The sequence below is a fragment of the Salvelinus namaycush genome, chromosome 19 (genome assembly GCF_016432855.1).
Source record: "Salvelinus namaycush isolate Seneca chromosome 19, SaNama_1.0, whole genome shotgun sequence".
NCBI lineage: Eukaryota > Metazoa > Chordata > Actinopteri > Salmoniformes > Salmonidae > Salvelinus > Salvelinus namaycush.
Genome location: NC_052325.1, coordinates 21,524,780 through 21,543,957, shown reverse-complemented (window position 1 = coordinate 21,543,957; position 19,178 = coordinate 21,524,780).

Here is a 19,178-nt window from a genome sequence, read left to right as displayed (position 1 = left end):
CCATTGGTAGGCACGAGGAATTGCTTCGTGGTCTTATGGAGGGGGTCCAAACATTGGCTGAACATTGGCATGACCGGGCATAGGACATGCTGCTGTAGCAATTCTGCGGGTTGTCTGGGGGGCGGCCTGCCACGGTGGTAACCCCACCGCCCCTCATTAACTCGGCGGTTAACAGCGCCACCCCACCGGCCACTCCACCTTCACAGGAGCCCCGGCTACCTCCCCCGGAATGCTTTAATGGAGAGCCGAGCACCTGTCGGGCATTTTCAGCTCAGTGTGCCCTCATTTTTGAGCTTCAGATAGCCTACCTCATCACTCTGATGTCTGGGAGGGCTCTCACCTGGGCTATCACTGTATGGGAACAACATCCCGGCCATGTGTGTGAGTCTGGAGAAGCTGCCCGGAAGCTAATCCAGCTCCGGCAGGACTCCCGCTGAGTGGCCAACTATGCGGTGGATTTCCGCACTTTGGCAGTGGAGAGTGTGTAGAAACAGGAAGCACTGTTCGACATGTTCCTGCACGGCGTCTCGGAGGAGGTTAAGGACAAGCTTGCTGCTTGGGAGTTACCCACGAATCTTAACAACTTCTTCGGGATCAGTGTCCCTTCCACGGGACGGTTGAGCTAACATAGGCTAATGCAATTAGCATGAGGTTGTAAGTAACAAGAATATTTCCCAGGACATAGACATATCTGATATTGGCAGAAAGCTTACATTCTTGTTAATCTAACTGCACTGTCCAATTTACAGTAGCTATTACAGTGAAAGAATACCATGTTATTGTTTGAGGAGAGTGCACAATTTTGAACATGAAAAGTTATTAATAAACAAATGAGGCACATTTGGGAAGGCGTGACACAACATTTTGAACAGAAATACAATGGTTCATTGGATCAGTCTAAAACTTTGCACATACACTGCTGCTTTCTAGTGGGCAAAATCTAAATAGCACCTGGGCTGGAATAATCAACTATGACCTTTATCTTGCATTTCAGAGATGATGGTACAAAAAAGAATCTGTGTATTATCTTTTACCAGATCTATTGTGTTATATTTTTCTACATTCCTTTCACATTTCCACAAACTTCAAATTGTTACCTTTCAAATGGTACCAAGAATATGCATATCTTTGCTTCAGGGCCTGAGCTTCAGGCAGTTAGATTGGGGTATGTCATTTTAGGCGAAAATTGTAAAAAAGGGGCGGATACTTAAGAGGGTATTACTCCCTCAACGCTTTGACCATCCGCATCGATGGACGATTGCGGGAATGACGAATGGAGAGGAAATTCGATTTCGCTTGAACGTCCAGGGATTCCACCTCGCCTCCGAGTCATCCCGGAAGTCCCCGACGGTCCTGTTGCCGAGAGCACCCGAGGTTTCCCGACTTTCCTCGAGAGTCACCGAAGATGACAGAGGCACTGTTTCATGATCCTATGCAACTAGGCAGAGCTGGGCTGTTGCCAGTGGAATGGCAACACATGATCAACACAAGGAGCTGTCTGTATTGCTGGATTTATGACTGCGGGATTGACCTTCTCCCTACACCAGAGACCAAGGCTAAGGAGACCTACATTGGGGACTCCCTAGCTACAGGATTTATCCGTCCCTCTTCCTCTCCCGCTGGCACAGGGTTCTTCTTTGTGGAGATAAAGGACAAGACCCTGCGTCCGTGCATTGACTACCGGGGACTCAATGACAGTATTACTGTGAAAAAACGTTATCCGCTTCCACTCATTTCCTCAGCCTTCGAGCCGCTCCAGGGGGTCACTGTGTTCTCTAAGCTGGATCTACGAAAGGTCTACCACAATGGTGCGGATATGAGAGGGGGACGAGTGGACAACCGCCTTCAACGCGACCAGCGGCCACTACGAATATCTGGTCATGCCCTTTGGCCTCGCCAATGCCCCTGCTGTGTTTTAGGCTCTGGTGAATGATGTTCTCCGCGATATGTTGAACCGGTTCGTCTTCGTCTACATTGATGACATCCTCGTCTTCTCCCGCTCCCCCCAAGAACACGTGATCCACGTCCAACAGAAGGTGCTGGAGAACCAGTTGTTTGCTAAGGCAGAAAAGTGCGAGTTCCATCGCTCCACCATTCCCTTTCTGGGCTACATATTCTCTGCTGGGAGTGTCCAGATGGATCCCGAGAAGGTGGTGGATTGGCCTTAGCCTACGTCCATTGTGCACTTCCTGGGGTTCGCCAACTTTTATTGGCGCTTCATCTGGGGTTACAGCACCCTGGCCTCCCCCTTGTCTGTACTCACCTCTACCAAGGTTCCGTTCATGTGGTCCTCTGCCACTGACCGGGCGCTCCGGGACCTTAAACCCAGCTTCACCGCTGATCCTATCCTGGCCCTTCCCGTCAGTTTGTGATGAAGGCCGATGCTTCAATGTCGGAGTGGGAGCTGTCCTGTCCCAACGCCCTGGACCTTAAGCTGCATCCCTGCGCCTTCTTCTCCCACCGCTTCAACGCCATGGAGAGGAACTACGATGTGGGGAATCAGGAGCTCCTCGTAGTGAAGATGGCGTTGGAGGAATGGAGGCACTGGCTAGAAGTGACGTAACATCATTGTGTGGACCGACCACAAAAACCTGGAGTATCTCCACACCGCCAAGCGCCTCAACTCCAGGCAAGCAAGATGGGCCCTGTTGTTTACCTGGCTAAACTTTTCCCTCTCCTACTGGCTGGGGTCCAAGAACGTCCAAGAACGTCAACCCGGATACCCTGTCCCACCGCTATAACCCCACGGTTACCTCCCCGGAGCCTGAGACCATCCTTCCCACCTCGTGCCTGGCGACGGAACTCAGCTGGGGTATAGGGAAACAGGACTGGGAGGCGCAGCGGTCGCAACCGAACCCTTGGGGGGGCTCAGATAACCGGAGGTTTGTGCCTGACGCTGTCTGCTCTGCGGTCCTGGAGTGGGCCCATTCCTCCAGGCTTGCCTGTCACCCGGACTCTCATCGGACCGTGGCCTTCGTGCGACAACACTTTTGGTGGCCTACTATGGTTCTGGATGTTGCCGCATTTGTCACCGCCTGCACGGTCTGCGCACAGAACAAGACTCCTCGGCAAGCTCCGGCTGGTCTTCTCCAACCACTGCCTGTCCCTCACCGTCCCTGGTCCCATATATCCCTGGATTTCATCATGGGTCTCCCCCCGTCTGAGGGCAACACTGCCATCCTGGCGGTGGTCGGTTTTCCAAAGCCGCCCACTTCATTCCTCTCCCCAAACTACCCTCGGCCAAGGAGACGGCCCAGCTTATGGTGCAGCACGTCTTCCGGATCCATGGACTCCCGGTGGACATGGTCTCCGACCGGGGTCCGCAGTTCTCATCCCGGTTCTGGAAGGCGTTCTGCACGCTCATTGGGTTGTCGGCCAGCCTGTTCCCCGGATTCCACCCCCAGTCCAACGGACAGTCGGAGCGAGCCAACCAGGACTTAGAGACGACGACTCTTCGCTGCCTAGTTTCCGCCAACCCTACCACCTGGAGTCAGCAACTGGTATGGTTTGAGTACGCCTGCAACACCCTTCCTTGCTCCGCCACGGGTCTCTCGCCCTTCGAGTGTTCCTTGGGATATCAGCCTCTGCTCTTCCCCCAGCAAGAGGAGAAAGTCAGCAATCCCTCTGTCCAGATGTTCATCCGCCGCTGTCGCCATATCTGAAGGAGAGCCCAGGCTGCTCTGTTGAAGACAACTTCCAGGTATAGGCGACAAGCGGATCGCCACCGGGCCCCTGCTCCACGCTATCGGCTCGGGCAGAGGGAATGGCTCTCCACCCAGGACCTGCCCTACCGGGTGGAGTCCCGTAAACTTTCCTCCAATTTCATCGGCCCGTTCCCCATCTCTAGAGTCATTATCCCCACTGCTGTTCATCTTTTGTTACCCCGTACCCTCTGTATTCACCCTACTTTCCATGTGTCTAGGATTAAGCCCGTGTCTCAAGGGCCCTTTGTCTTCTGTTTCCAGGCCCACCGCTCCTCCCTCATTGATGGCCATCCGGCGTACACGGTGAGACGCCTCCTGAGTGTTCGACCACAGGGCAGGGGTCTATGTCTATTGCCTGCCCCTGTTGGATTATTAAACCACTGTTAATTCGACTTGTCTGCATCTGGTTCTTACCTTCACACCTGATATTGTGAATGTTTTTTATAGGGCAAGGCAGCTCTAACCAACATCTCCAATCTCGTCTCATTGATTGGACTCCAGGTTAGCTGACTCCTGACTCCAATTAGATTTTGTGTGTTGCTAGTCATTAGCCTAGGGGTTCACATACTTTTTCCAACCTACACTGTGAATGTTTAAATTATGATTTCAATATAGACAAGAAAAATACAATAATTTGTGTGTTATTAGTTTAAGCACAATATGTTTGTCTATTGTTGTGACTTAGACATTTGATGACCAATTTATGTAAAAATCCAGGTAATTCCAAAAGGGTTCCCATACTTTTTCTTGCCACTGTATATACGTGACATATATTGTGTTATTTTATGGCTGGTTATGACATTTATTCAAATGTGTTTTTTTCCTGCCAAGATCTTTCCTTTTCATTTTAAATCCTTTGTTGTTGTTGTAATGATTTTTTTACAATCATGTTTTTTCCCCATCATATTTTAAATAAATTGTAGAAAATGCACTTTATGACACTGTCATGAAGCATTATGACCACCCTCTGTCACTTTACTTGGACTAAGAAAATACACTTTATGTCACTGTCAAGAAGCATTATGACCATCCTGTGTCACTTTACTTGGACTAAGAAAATACACTTTATGGCACTGTTGTCATGACGTTGGGTTGGGGGTAGGTTTATGACAGTCATAAATACCTCTTTCCCCCTTTTTCTCTCTCCCTACTATAACTGATGTGACATAAGAAAACCCCTTGGTTAACATAGAGATTCTGGGAACATCAGAAGTGGGGGGAAATGAACTATATTCTGGTAATCCGACCAACTGAACATATGCGGTGGTACTTAAGGTATATTATGTCAGTTCGGTTGCCCTCTGACACATTCTCATCAATGATAGAATGACATAAACTCTACTGTGGAAAGTCTAAACGTCAGAGGTATTGGATTCACATGGAATCATTGTTTAATTCAAATGTTTGAATATGAAATTATTTGTGAAGAGATGAAATTTAATTTTAGCTTCCAAATGAGAGATTTGTGTTTTACATTTACATTTACATTTTAGTCATTTAGCAGACGCTCTTATCCAGAGCGACTTACAGTAGAGTGCATACATTTTATTACATTTTTACATACTGAGACAAGAATATCCCTACCGGCCAAACCCTCCCTAACCCGGACGACGCTATGCCAATTGTGCGTCGCCCCACGGACCTCCCGGTTGCGGCCGGCTGCGACAGAGCCTGGGCGCGAACCCAGAGACTCTGGTGGCGCAGCTAGCACTGCGATGCAGTGCCCTAGACCACTGCGCCACCCGGGAGGACGTTTTCATAAGTTTGGGCTTCTGCTCAACTAGGGGCCCGCCCCTGTGAAGAGACATGGGTAATAGACTTTTCAGACACACCCCTCTCCCTCCACTATAAAAGCCATTGACAAAAATATAACTTTCTGTTCCGGGTACGCTAGGATGACGATCCGGTGTCAGAATGGTTCAGATAATAACTACAGAACCAAGCCAACAGCAGCATGGACTTTGATTGTGAATGGTATGAACTTTGAACTCGTATTCACTACAGAAGTGATATCTCCTAGCCGTTGAGTTAGCAACAGCTGCTACAAACGCAGGTTAGGAAGGACAGTCCGAGTATCCCGTCTACTACACACAACATTACTCCAACGTATCCAGTAAGGCACCAGAGACATTCTTCAAAGGACAGAGGACTCGGGTTGGCGACACGGTCCATCTACCACCAACCTACTGAAGCGCAGCTCAGAGTAAATATTTATTGCATTTTCCTTCTTCAAATGGGCAGTAATTTAGAATGCATAAGATACTGTATTTACGATAGCACAGCTTCGCCTCTGTTCCAGTCTCCCGCTCTTTCACTAAAATCCCGCCCCTTTTCTTTGTGTAACAAGCTGTCATATCTATTCCGCCCGCTAGGGACGTTTTTCTGTATGACGGCACTTTGTAATCAAGTTATGATTTAATTGTATATGTGTGATTCTGTGTGATTAGTTAGGTATTTAGTAAATAAATAATTAAACCCAATTTTGTATTGCTGATTCAACTTGTTAGCCAGGATTCTTGCAGATAATCAAGGATTTACAACTTTCAGATGAGACTGAATAAAATGACGATTAAGGTGACTGCTATGGATGTAAACTATTACTAAATCTTTAAGAGTTTATTCGAAAGATAACAGCTCTATAAATATTCTTTCGTGGTGTCCCTCTCTAGTTAATTACATTCACATGATTAGTTCAATCAGGTAATATTAATTACGGAGAAATTATTTTATAGAATAGCATGTCATAGCAATTAATCTGGCATAGTCAAAGACACGACACTGTCAAGAAGCATTATGGCCATCATAATCATGTAAGCTAGATAGGCCTCTCACGTTCATGCCCTTATGATAGTCATCAGTCAAAAACATGGTGTCTTGTCCTGCTCCTAAAATCTGCTCCTACATTCATCCCAGTCATCAGCAACAGAGCATTGGGATACAGTAGGTGCATGTCTGACATCAATGTGTGCTCAATTGCAATGATAATTTTATATGGTCAGAAAATGTTATAACATAAACATACTGTTGACAAGTAGCCTATGGTGTAATATGTTTTGCCTTATGTGGTAGGTTATGTGGGTTTTGACACTCTTATGTAGTTGTCATAACCAGCCATAAAATAACGCAATATATGTGTCATGACAGTGTTATGACCATATTATGGCAGATTATGACAAGTTATGTCAGCTATTATGACATATTATGACATGGTTATGACTGTGTCATGTATTATGATGCTGGTTGTCAAGCAAATTGTTACCCACAACTGTTCCCACAAAAGTTTAGGCTTGACCATTCTTAATAAATAGACTGAATCACAAGCCAATCACAACTATTTTGCCATTGTTTAGCTCAGTCTAACAAACATTTCACGCACACTCGCAGTTACTTCCTGTTTCTGATTGGCTATTTTCTTTTTCTGATCAGCTAATTTCCCGCGATCGGTCCTACAGCGTCCTTGGCCAGAGGTACACATTATTGATTGGTGTGAAGTTCATTGGGAATACCATTTTGCCTAAGATTCAATTAGCCTATGTTTATTAATGTGTGTGTTGCTAATAATGAATACTTAAGGTCTAAATATTTACTGGAAATGGAGGATTCCTGTTAATGATTAAATGTTTATCATTGAAATACTGAGGCCTGCCTGTGAAAAGTTTGTTGGACTGAGCTAAACAATGTCAAAATACTTTAAATGTAGGTGACATCCATCTGGCTACAGTTTTGTTAACTGACATGCATTGCATCTGAAGTTGAACGTTGTAGTGACTTGTTTTGCCACGCCTCTTCAGAACGCAGTTGGGAAATGGCTCTATAGGCCCAACACATATGCTGCTGTGAGCTGTGCCATGCCATGACTAACACATTTAACACAAATGTTTCAACTTCATATCCATCTACTCCAGCACCACCCCAATGTATGTGAAAATTGCATTGTTATGTTTTGTAGTAAAAAAAGAGTAATATAAGTGTTTCCTATGACATCATTGGTGTGCATCATGTGATTTATAACCAATTACTACTAATTAGTTGAGGATATCATTGGAAACACTTATCTTCCTCTTTTTTACCACAAAACATAGAAACACACCATTTTCATATACTGTATGTTGATGTTGGGGTGGAGCTGGAGATTATGAATATTAAGTTGAAACATTGTAATGATGGGGTGGTGAGTCGGAAGCAGGGGAAAAGTTTTAATAAAACAACAAAACCAAGAACACCACACTAACATAAGGCAGAATGCCGATACACAAGGACAATACCAACTGGTGAGTGAACCTGGGAAAGTGACATAAAGGTAATGGAGTCCAGGTGTGAATCATAATGATTGTATGAATCATAATGATTCACAGGTGCGCGTAATGATAAATACCAGAACCGGTGTTTAGTACTCTGGCGACGTCGTACGACGGAGGGGAGGAGCAGGAGCAGACGTGACAGTACCCCCCCCCCCCCCCCCCTGACATGCGGCTTCAGCCGCAGGACGACGCCGACCAAAGGGACGACCCCGAGGAGTGGGTCGGTCCGGGCGGCGAAGGTGGAGATCAAGGATGATGTTGGGATCCAGAATGTCCTCCACCAGAACCCAACACCGCTCCTCTGGGCCATACCCCTCCCAGTCCACCAGATACTGGAGCTGACCCCCACGACGTCGGGAGTCTAGTAGGGATCTGACAGAGTACGCCGGGCTCCCCTCGATGTCCAGGGGGGATGGAGGTGAGTTGTGGGGGACAGCATCAGCTAGGGGACCAGGAACCACCAGCCTGAGAAGGGAGACATGAAAAGAGGGTGAGATACGGTGGTGACTGGGTAATTGTAACCTGTATGTCACCTCATTGACCCTCCGGAGAACCTTAACTTCTTATTTACATTTACATTTAAGTCATTTAGCAGACGCTCTTATCCAGAGCGACTTACAAGTTGGTGCATTCACCTTATGATATCCAGTGGAACAACCACTTTACAATAGTGCATCTAACTCTTTTAAGGGGGGGGGGGGGGGTTAGAAGGATTACTTTATCCTATCCTAGGTATTCCTTAAAGAGGTGGTGTTTCAGGTGTTTCCGGAAGGTGGTGATTGACTCCGCTGACCTGGCGTCGTGGGGGAGTTTGTTCCACCATTGGGGTGCCAGAGCAGCGAACAGTTTTGACTGGGCTGAGCGGGAGCTGTACTTCCTCAGAGGTAGGGAGGCGAGCAGGCCAGAGGTGGATGAACGCAGTGCCCTTGTTTGGGTGTAGGGCCTGATCAGAGCCTGAAGGTACGGAGGTGCCGTTCCCCTCACAGCTCCGTAGGCAAGCACCATGGTCTTGTAGCGGATGCGAGCTTCAACTGGAAGCCAGTGGAGAGAGCGGAGGAGCGGGGTGACGTGAGAGAACTTGGGAAGGTTGAACACCAGACGGGCTGCGGCGTTCTGGATGAGTTGTAGGGGTTTAATGGCACAGGCAGGGAGCCCAGCCAACAGCGAGTTGCAGTAGTCCAGACGGGAGATGACAAGTGCCTGGATTAGGACCTGCGCCGCTTCCTGTGTGAGGCAGGGTCGTACTCTGCGAATGTTGTAGAGCATGAACCTACAGGAACGGGTCACCGCCTTGATGTTAGTTGAGAACGACAGCGTGTTGTCCAGGATCACGCCAAGGTTCTTAGCACTCTGGGAGGAGGACACAATGGAGTTGTCAACCGTGATGGCGAGATCATGGAACGGGCAGTCCTTCCCCGGGAGGAAGAGCAGCTCCGTCTTGCCGAGGTTCAGCTTGAGGTGGTGATCCGTCATCCACACTGATATGTCTGCCAGACATGCAGAGATGCGATTCGCCACCTGGTTATCAGAAGGGGGAAAGGAGAAGATTAATTGTGTGTCGTCTGCATAGCAATGATAGGAGAGACCATGTGAGGATATGACAGAGCCAAGTGACTTAGCGAGAATAGGAGAGGGCCTAGAACAGAGCCCTGGGGGACACCAGTGGTGAGAGCACGTGGTGCGGAGACAGATTCTCGCCACGCCACCTGGTAGGAGCGACCTGTCAGGTAGGACGCAATCCAAGCGTGGGCCGCGCCGGAGATGCCCAACTCGGAGAGGGTTGAGAGGAGGATCTGATGGTTCACTGTATCAAAGGCAGCCGATAGGTCTAGAAGGATGAGAGCAGAGGAGAGAGAGTTAGCTTTAGCAGTGCGGAGCGCCTCCGTGACACAGAGAAGAGCAGTCTCAGTTGAATGACTAGTCTTGAAACCTGACTGATTTGGATCAAGAAGGTCATTCTGAGAGAGATAGCAGGAGAGCTGGCCAAGGACGGCACGTTCAAGAGTTTTGGAGAGAAAAGAAAGAAGGGATACTGGTCTGTAGTTGTTGACATCGGAGGGATTGAGTGTAGGTTTTTTCAGCAGGGGTGCAACTCTCGCTCTCTTGAAGGCGGAAGGGACGTAGCCAGCGGTCAAGGATGAGTTGATGAGCGAGGTGAGGTAAGGGAGAAGGTCTCCGGAAATGGCCTGGAGAAGAGAGGAGGGGATAGGGTCAAGCGGGCAGGTTGTTGGGCGGCCGGCCGTCACAAGACGCGAGATTTCATCTGGAGAGAGAGGGGAGAAAGAGGTCAAAGCACAGGGTAGGGCAGTGTGAGCAGAACCAGCGGTGTCGTTTGACTTAGCAAACGAGGATCGGATGTCGTCGACCTTCTTTTCAAAATGGTTGACGAAGTCATCCGCAGAGAGGGAGGAGGAGGGGGGAGGGGGAGGAGGATTCAGGAGGGAGGAGAAGGTGGCAAAGAGCTTCCTAGGGTTAGAGGCAGATGCTTGGAATTTAGAGTGGTAGAAAGTGGCTTTAGCAGCAGAGACAGAAGAGGAGAATGTAGAGAGGAGGGAGTGAAAGGATGCCAGGTCCGCAGGGAGGCGAGTTTTCCTCCATTTCCGCTCGGCTGCCCGGAGCCCTGTTCTGTGAGCTCGCAATGAGTCGTCGAGCCACGGAGCAGGAGGGGAGGACCGAGCCGGCCTGGAGGATAGGGGACATAGAGAGTTAAAGGATGCAGAAAGGGAGGAGAGGAGGGTTGAGGAGGCAGAATCAGGAGATAGGTTGGAGAAGGTTTGAGCAGAGGGAAGAGATGATAGGATGGAAGAGGAGAGAGTAGCGGGGGAGAGAGAGCGAAGGTTGGGACGGCGCGATACCATCCGAGTAGGGGCAGTGTGGGAAGTGTTGGATGAGAGCGAGAGGGAAAAGGATACAAGGTAGTGGTCGGAGACTTGGAGGGGAGTTGCAATGAGATTAGTGGAAGAACAGCATCTAGTAAAGATGAGGTCAAGCGTATTGCCTGCCTTGTGAGTAGGGGGGGAAGGTGAGAGGGTGAGGTCAAAAGAGGAGAGGAGTGGAAAGAAGGAGGCAGAGAGGAATGAGTCAAAGGTAGACGTGGGGAGGTTAAAGTCACCCAGAACTGTGAGAGGTGAGCCATCCTCAGGAAAGGAACTTATCAAGGCGTCAAGCTCATTGATGAACTCTCCAAGGGAACCTGGGGGGCGATAAATGATAAGGATGTTAAGCTTGAAAGGGCTGGTAACTGTGACAGCATGGAATTCAAAGGAGGCGATAGACAGATGGGTCAGGGGAGAAAGAGAGAATGTCCACTTGGGAGAGATGAGGATCCCAGTGCCACCACCCCGCTGACCAGAAGCTCTCGGGGTGTGCGAGAACACGTGGGCAGACGAGGAGAGAGCAGTAGGAGTAGCAGTGTTATCTGTGGTAATCCATGTTTCCGTCAGTGCCAAGAAGTCGAGGGACTGGAGGGAAGCATAGGTTGAGATGAACTCTGCCTTGTTGGCCGCAGATCGGCAGTTCCAGAGGCTGCCGGAGACCTGGAACTCCACGTGGGTCGTGCGCGCTGGGACCACCAGGTTAGAGTGGCGGCGGCCACGCGGTGTGAAGCGTTTGTATGGTCTGTGCAGAGAGGAGAGAAGAGGGATAGACAGACACATAGTTGACAGGCTACAGAAGAGGCTACGCTAATGCAAAGGAGATTGGAATGACAAGTGGACTACACGTCTCGAATGTTCAGAAAGTTAAGCTTACGTTGCAAAAAATCTTATTGACTAAAATGATACAGTACTGCTGACTGGTGAAGTAGGCTAGCTAGCAGTGGCTGCGTTGTTGACTTAGTTTGAAAGTGTAGCTGGCTAGGTAGCCTCGGTAACTGGCTAGGTAACCTTGACAATTACTCTAAACTACACAATTATCTTGGATACAAAGACAGCAAAGACAACTATGTAGCTAGCTAACACTACACTAATCAAGTCGTTCCGTTGTAATGTAATAGTTTCTACAGTGCTGCAATTCGGTAGACGGTAGACGTTGGCTAGCTGCTGGCTTGCTAGCAGTGTTGCCTACGTTAGGACGAAAATAGCTGGCTAGCTAACCTCGGTAATTACGATAATTACTCTAAACTACACAATTACCTTGGATACAAAGACAGCAACGACAACTATGTAGCTAGCTAACACTACACTAATCAAGTCGTTCCGTTGTAATGTAGAAACTAATGTAATAGTTTCTACAGTGCTGCTATTCGGTAGACGGTAGACGTTGGCTAGCTGCTAGCTGCTGGCTAGCTAGCAGTGTTGACTAGGACTAGGACGAAAATAGCTGACTAGCTAACCTCGGTAATTACGATAATTACTCTAAACTACACAATTATCTTTGATACAAAGACGGCTATGTAGCTAGCTAAGATCAGACAAGTCAAACCGTTGTACTGTACTGAAATGTAATACTACCTGCGGAGCGAAATGCGACCACTCGCTCCAACAGTGCTGCTATTCGGTGCTGCTATTCTTATGGCTGCAGGGGCAGTATTGAGTAACTTGGATAAAGGTGCCCATTTCAAATGGCCTCGTACTCAATTCTTGCTCGTACAATATGCATATTATTATTACTATTGGATAGAAAACACTCTCTAGTTTCTAAAACCGTTTGAATTATATCTGTGAGTAAAACAGAACTCATTTTGCAGCAAACTTCCTGACAGGAAGTGGAAAATCTGAAATCGATGCTCTGTTCTAGGGCCTGCCTATAAATGGGCTTCATATATATTAGTATACATGCACTTCATACACCTTCCACTAGATGTCAACAGGCAGTGAGAGAAGAAATGGAGTGTATAACATGATCTGAGGTCGAATAAAAGCTCTTGGCATGACGTGACCCCAATTTCCTGTTTCCTGGAACGCGCGAGAAGGGACCTGGTATTGCCTTCTGTAAAGCTGTCGTTATAGACGACTAATATCTCCGGCTTTGATTTTATTTGATAAATGTGACAATATCATCGTAAAGTATGTTTTTTCAATATAGTTTTATTAGATTATTTAAATTTTTTCGGGACGTTAGGCGTGTTGCTTTGTCTGCCTTTGTTCAGGAAGGAGAGCTTCGCGCTACTTTGCTAGCTTTCCGTGCTAATTGACTGGAGAAGAGGACATTCTAAATCCAAACAACGATTGTTCTGGACAAAGGACCCCTTGTACAACATTCTGATGGAAGATCATCAAAAGTAGGACCCATTTTATGATGCTATTTCATATATCTGTCGAACATGTGAACTAGTAGTTTGCGCCCAGATTTTGGGCACTCTCTCGCTATAACTAAGCTGGATGTCGTAATGAAGTTATTTTTAGAATTCTAACACGGCGATTGCATTAAGAACTAGTGTATCTATCATTTCCTATACAACATGTATTTTTTAGTAACGTTTATGTATAGTTATTTGGTCAGAATAGTTGAGTGTCATAAAAATATCCGCACATTCTGGGAAAAAGATGCTACTTTAGCACAATGTATAACCACTGATTTCAGCTCTAAATATGCACATTTTCGAACAAAACATAAGTGTATGTATAACCTGATGTTATAGGACTGTCATCTGATGAAGCGTATCAAGGTTAGTCAAAAATTATATATCTTTTGCTGGTTTGTTACGATCGCTAACTTTTGCTGCTGGTAAATGGCTTGTGTTTCCGGCTATTGTGGTAAGCTAATATAATGCTATATTGTGTTTTCGCTGTAAAACACTTAAGAAATCGGAAATATTGGCTGGAATCACAAGATGCCTGTCTTTCATTTGCTGTACACCATGTATTTTTCAGAAATGTTTTATGATGAGTATTTAGGTATTTGACGTTGGTGTCTGTAATTACTCTGGCTGCTTCGGTGCTATTTCTGACGGTAGCTGTGATGGTAGCTGCAATGTAAAACTGATTTATAGCTCAAATATGCAAATTTTTCGAACAAAACATAGATTTATTGAATAACATGTTATAAGACTGTCATCTGATGAAGTTGTTTCTTGGTTGGTTCTTGGTTAGTTAGGTTGGTTTTGTGCATGCTACCTGTGCTGTGAAAAATGTCTGTCCTTTTTTGTATTTGGTGGTGAGCTAACATAAATATACGTGGTGTTTTCGCTGTAAAACATTTTAAAAATCGGACATGTTGGCTGGATTCACAAGATGTTTATCTTTCATATGCTGTATTGGACTTGTTAATGTGTGAAAGTTAAATATTTCTAAAAAATATATTTTGAATTTCGCGCCCTGCACTTGAAGTGGCTGTTGTCATATTGTGCCCGGCTTCGGGCTTGCAGCCCAAAGAAGTTAAACGGCCCCACAAACCGGGGGCTCAGTTTCTTGCAGGGCAGGCGGAGTGAGAGGTTCCTGGTAGAGAACCAGACGCGATCCCCAGGATGGAACACAGGGGTCTCACTGCGGTGACAGTCTGCCTGCTCCTTCTGACGATGGCCAGTGTGCTGGAGTCTCACGTGCGCATTGTTCCACACCTCCTCTGCGCGCCGGAGCCACTCATCTACCGCAGGAGCCGCAGTCTGGCCAGGGGTCCACAGGGCCAGGCCAGCTGGAAACCCAACACACTGGAAGGGGGTCAACCCAGTGGAGGAGTGACGTAGAAAGTTCTAGGAAACATGCCCACTCACCCTGCCGGTCCTGACAGTGACTCCTCAGGAACCTCCCCAGCTCTTGATTCATCCTCTCCACCTGCCCGTTAGACTGAGGCTGATACCTGGATGTGAGGCTAACTGTGACCCCGAGCTTCTCCAAGAAGGCCTTCCATACTCGGGATGTGAATTGGGGGCCACGGTCCGAGACGATGTCCTCCGGAAGGCCATAATGCCGGAAGACCTGCTGGAAGAGTGCCTCAGCGACCTGGAGAGCAGTAGGAAGACCAGGAAGAGGGATTAAACATGACTTGGAGAATCTATCCACTACCACCAGAATGGTGGTGAAACCATCATAAGGAGGAAGATCAGTAACAAAGTCAATGGATAGATGGGACCAAGGTTGCTGAGGCATGAGAAGTGGCAGGAGCTTCCCTGCTGGTGCATTCTGGGGGGGCTTGTTTTGAGCACACATGGAACAGGCGTTGGCATACCGTGTAACATCCTGCACCAAGGTGGACCACCAGTATTTCTTAGTAATGGAAATTGATGGTGTGAGAAATAACTTGATGTCCAGCGACGACAGCTGTGTGTGCCCAGGTCAGCAGCCGATCCCTTAATCCTGTGGGAACGTAGATGCGCGCGGGAGGACAATTCCGGGGTGCGGGCTCCCTCTCTAGAGCCTGGCGGATGTCCACATCTACGTCCCAAACCATTGGACGCACGACTCGGGAGGATGGGATTATGGGTGCCCTCTGTACAGGAGCCTCTCCCGAATTGTTGATACGGGACAGGGCATCGGCCTTGATGTTTCTTAGAACCTGGGCTATAGGTTGGCTTGGCGCGGATTCAGTCTCCTCGCTGTCTGTATGTCCTCAAGGTTCCAATGGTCGGTGAGGATGACGAATGGTTCCTTGGCACCCTCCAACCAGTGTCTTCACTCCTCTAATGACAACCTCACCACCAAGAGCTCCCGATCGCCGATGTTGTAATTCCTCTCTGCAGGGGACAGTTTCTTGGAGAAGAAAGTACAAGGATACAATTTTAGTGGGTCCACCTGTCTTTGTGACAAAACTGCCGCCACACCCACCTCTGATGCGTCTACCTCAACCACAAAAGGTAGCGGGGATCTGGGTGTTTTAGCAAGGGGGCAGAGGTGAAAAGCCCCTTGAGGAGACAAAAGGCCTCGTCGGCTGCTGGAGACCAAACGAACCTACGAGGCCAACCCTTGAGGAGGGAGGTGAGAGGGGTGGTGACGGCACTGAAGTTCCTGATGAAGCGGCAGTAAAAGTTGGCTAACCCCAAAAACCGTTGTAACCCCTTGATGGTGGTTGGGACTTGCCATGACCTTACTGCATCTACCTTCTTGTCCTCCATCCTCACTCCCTGCGGGCTGATTTGGTAGCCCAAGAAGGAGACAGCCCTCTGGTGGAATTGGCACTTCGCCACCTTGGCGAACAGGTGGTTAGCCAAGAGGCGTTCCAGGACTGCTCGAACGTGAGTGATGTGATCCTCCAGGTTGGTCGAGAAGATCAGGATGTCATCGATGTACACAATCACCTGACGTCCGAGCATGTCCCTGAACACCTTGTTGATGAATGCCTAGAACACTGACGGAGCATTGGCTAAGCCAAAGGGCATAACCAAGTACTTGTAGTGACCAGACATCGGGCTGATCACCGTCTTCCACTCATCCCCCTCCCGGATGCGAATGAGATTGTAGGCACGCCGCAGGTCCAGTTTGGTGAAGAACCGGGCCCCGCAGAGCTGCTCGATGGCTGACGGCACCAGCGGGAGAGGGTACCGATACTTTGTGGTGATGTCATTGAGTCCACGATAAATCGATACAAGGGCATAATCCTCCCTCCTTCTTGGCCACGAAGAAGAAACCAGCCGACGCAGGAGACATGGACCTGCGGATGAAACCCTGTTGGAGCGCCTCTTGAATGTAGTCCTCCATGGCCTGGGTCTCAGCCACTGACAGAGGGTAGATGCGTCTGAGCGGAGGTGTAGCACCGGAAAACAGGTAAATTGCACAGTCCCAGGGGCGATGAGGAGGGAGACAGGTAGTGCGGGTCTCGGAGAATACCTCTCTTAGATCCTGATTTTCCTCCGGGCTGGAAGGAAACCACAGGACTCCCAACTGATGTGGAACCACAGGGGACAGGAAAGCACGTCTTCTGGCATTCAGGTGACCAGCCAATGATTCTCATCCTCGACCATGGGTAGGGTTATGGCGCTGAAGACAAGGTAGACCGAGGATGATCTTGTGAACTGGTGCACTGGTGATGAAGAAGGGGATGTTTTCCTGGTGATTGGGCTCCACGGTGAGGGTGAGTGGTTGGGTGATGTGTGTGATGGTTCCGGATCCTAGAGGCCGACAGTCGAGACCTTGAATCGGAAAAGGAGAGGAGAGTGGGTAGGTAGTAATATTGAGATAGGAGGCAAGGGTCTGATCCATAAAGTTCCCCGCCTCGCCGGAATCCTCTAAAGCTGTAGACACGGGGCATGAGGGACAGTCAGCCAGAGTGATGGGTACTACAAAGAGTCTAACAGGTAGAGCAGTAGATGGAATACTCACTCCTGGTCCAGGGGATGTAACATCACGTGACCGTCCCTTTGCTCTAGTGGATCCCGGATTCTGAAGTAATGGACACCACTGGCGCATGTGCCCTCCCTGGCCCCAGTACAGACAGAGCCCCAGCTGCATCCGTCTGCGTGTGACCCCTAAATCGATGGGTTCAGGCTCTGATCCCGAACACTCTCCGAAGGAGGGTGAGAAGCGATGTAGATGCCGACGCTCCCGGAGGAGGTTATCCAGACAGATGGCCATCGCAATGAGTGCGTCCAGGCTGAGGTTGTCATCTCGGCAGGACAGTTCCGTCTGGACCTGGCTCATTCCAGTCATTGGAAGCTGCTTATGTCCAGAAGGTAAGCGCATACTCAGCAGCCGTCTGATTTCCCTGCTGGAGCTGAAGCAGACGCTCACCTCCCTCTCTTCCCTCCGCGGGATGATCGAAAATACATTTAAAACAGTGCCATGAACCCCTCATAAGACTCAAGCTCCTCCTCTCCTCTCTCCCAGACGGCTGTAGCCCATTCCAATGCCCGCCCAGTCAGCAGATAAATAACTGTGGCAACAAAAAATATGCAGCTCTACAGATAATTTACTGCTACCCATTTTGTCATGGGGTGGAGAGACATTTTGGCAGTTTTAAAGCTACTTTCCAGCAATTCTACACATTTTGCCATGGCTTATGCCATGTTAATATGATATCTGAGTGAGAATGACCAGCAAAATCAATGGGGGCCTCCTAGAGCTCAAGGCCCCTGGGCATGTGCCCTGTGTGCCCGGTCAGTAATTTGGCCATGATTACTACAAGTTTAGATAGTTCAGCCAGCTAACTTACCACTTTAAAAACGATTAACTGACATGGGCTAATTTCGTTTTTTTGACTGTCATTGACATAACAAGAGAAAAACTGCTGATGAACAAACAACATTTCGAAATTGCACCTTGAGTATTCTACCATTCTAACTCTCAACAGTAAGTTGAGACCCTGACTGAGTTCCTAACAATCAACTCTTATGTTGCTTAGTGGCTAAGGCCGGCCTTGATTTTTGCACTTAAAGACCTTTTTGCATGCCTGCCTTTAACCTCCTTTGGCTGGTGGTAAGGGTCCGTTATATTACATGAAGCCTTCAAATGAACCTTTGAGAGACCAATTTATTTCAAAAGAGAGTCCTACAAAATGCGCCAATAAACTGAGTGGAATGAACTAAGGTTAACAGGGTTTGAGGCCATTTCCTGGATCCTTGCTGCAGGTGGAAAATCACAGTGTTTATCGTGGGAAGAGTTTATGTTGTTTGTGGACTGCCACCACTTCAAAGGGAGGGATGGAGGGAGGGTGTTGTCCCCTCAGTTGACTCACCATCTACTAAATAAGGAGCAGGATGTGACTCTCCCTTTTCTCCCCCTTCACTCCCCCCTTAGCCTAGTCCTGTGGGGATTGAAGACCCAGTTGGCCCGGCCGCATGCTGCCAACACTGCAGGTTCAGTACAATAACAGTAGCAGTCACCCTGCAACTGGGTCCTAGAGTCATCTTGGGATGAATTGAGCTGACAAAGGTAACTCTCTATCTCTGTCTCACTCTCTTACTCTCTCTGTCTCTCTCTCTCTCTCTACCTCTTTCTGTCTCTGTCTTTCTCTCTGTCTCTCTCTAGCTCTTTCTGTCGCTGTCTCTCTCTCTCTAGCTCTTTGTCTCTCTCTCTCTCTCTCTCTCTAGCTTGTTCTGTCTCTGTCTTTCTCTCTGTCTCTCTCTCTAGCTCTTTGTCTCTGTCTCTCTCTCTCTCTCTCTAGCTATTTCTGTCACTGTCTCTCTATTTTCTCTCTCTCTATCTCTTTCTGTCTGTCTCTCTCTCTGTCTCTCTCTTTGTCTCTCTCTCTCCCTCTAACTCTTTCTGTCTCCGTCTCTCTCTGACTCACATCCTAATCATCTGTTATTGCCCCCTGGTATCGTGCAGAGCCTTTCTACAGACCCATGTAACATTATGAGACG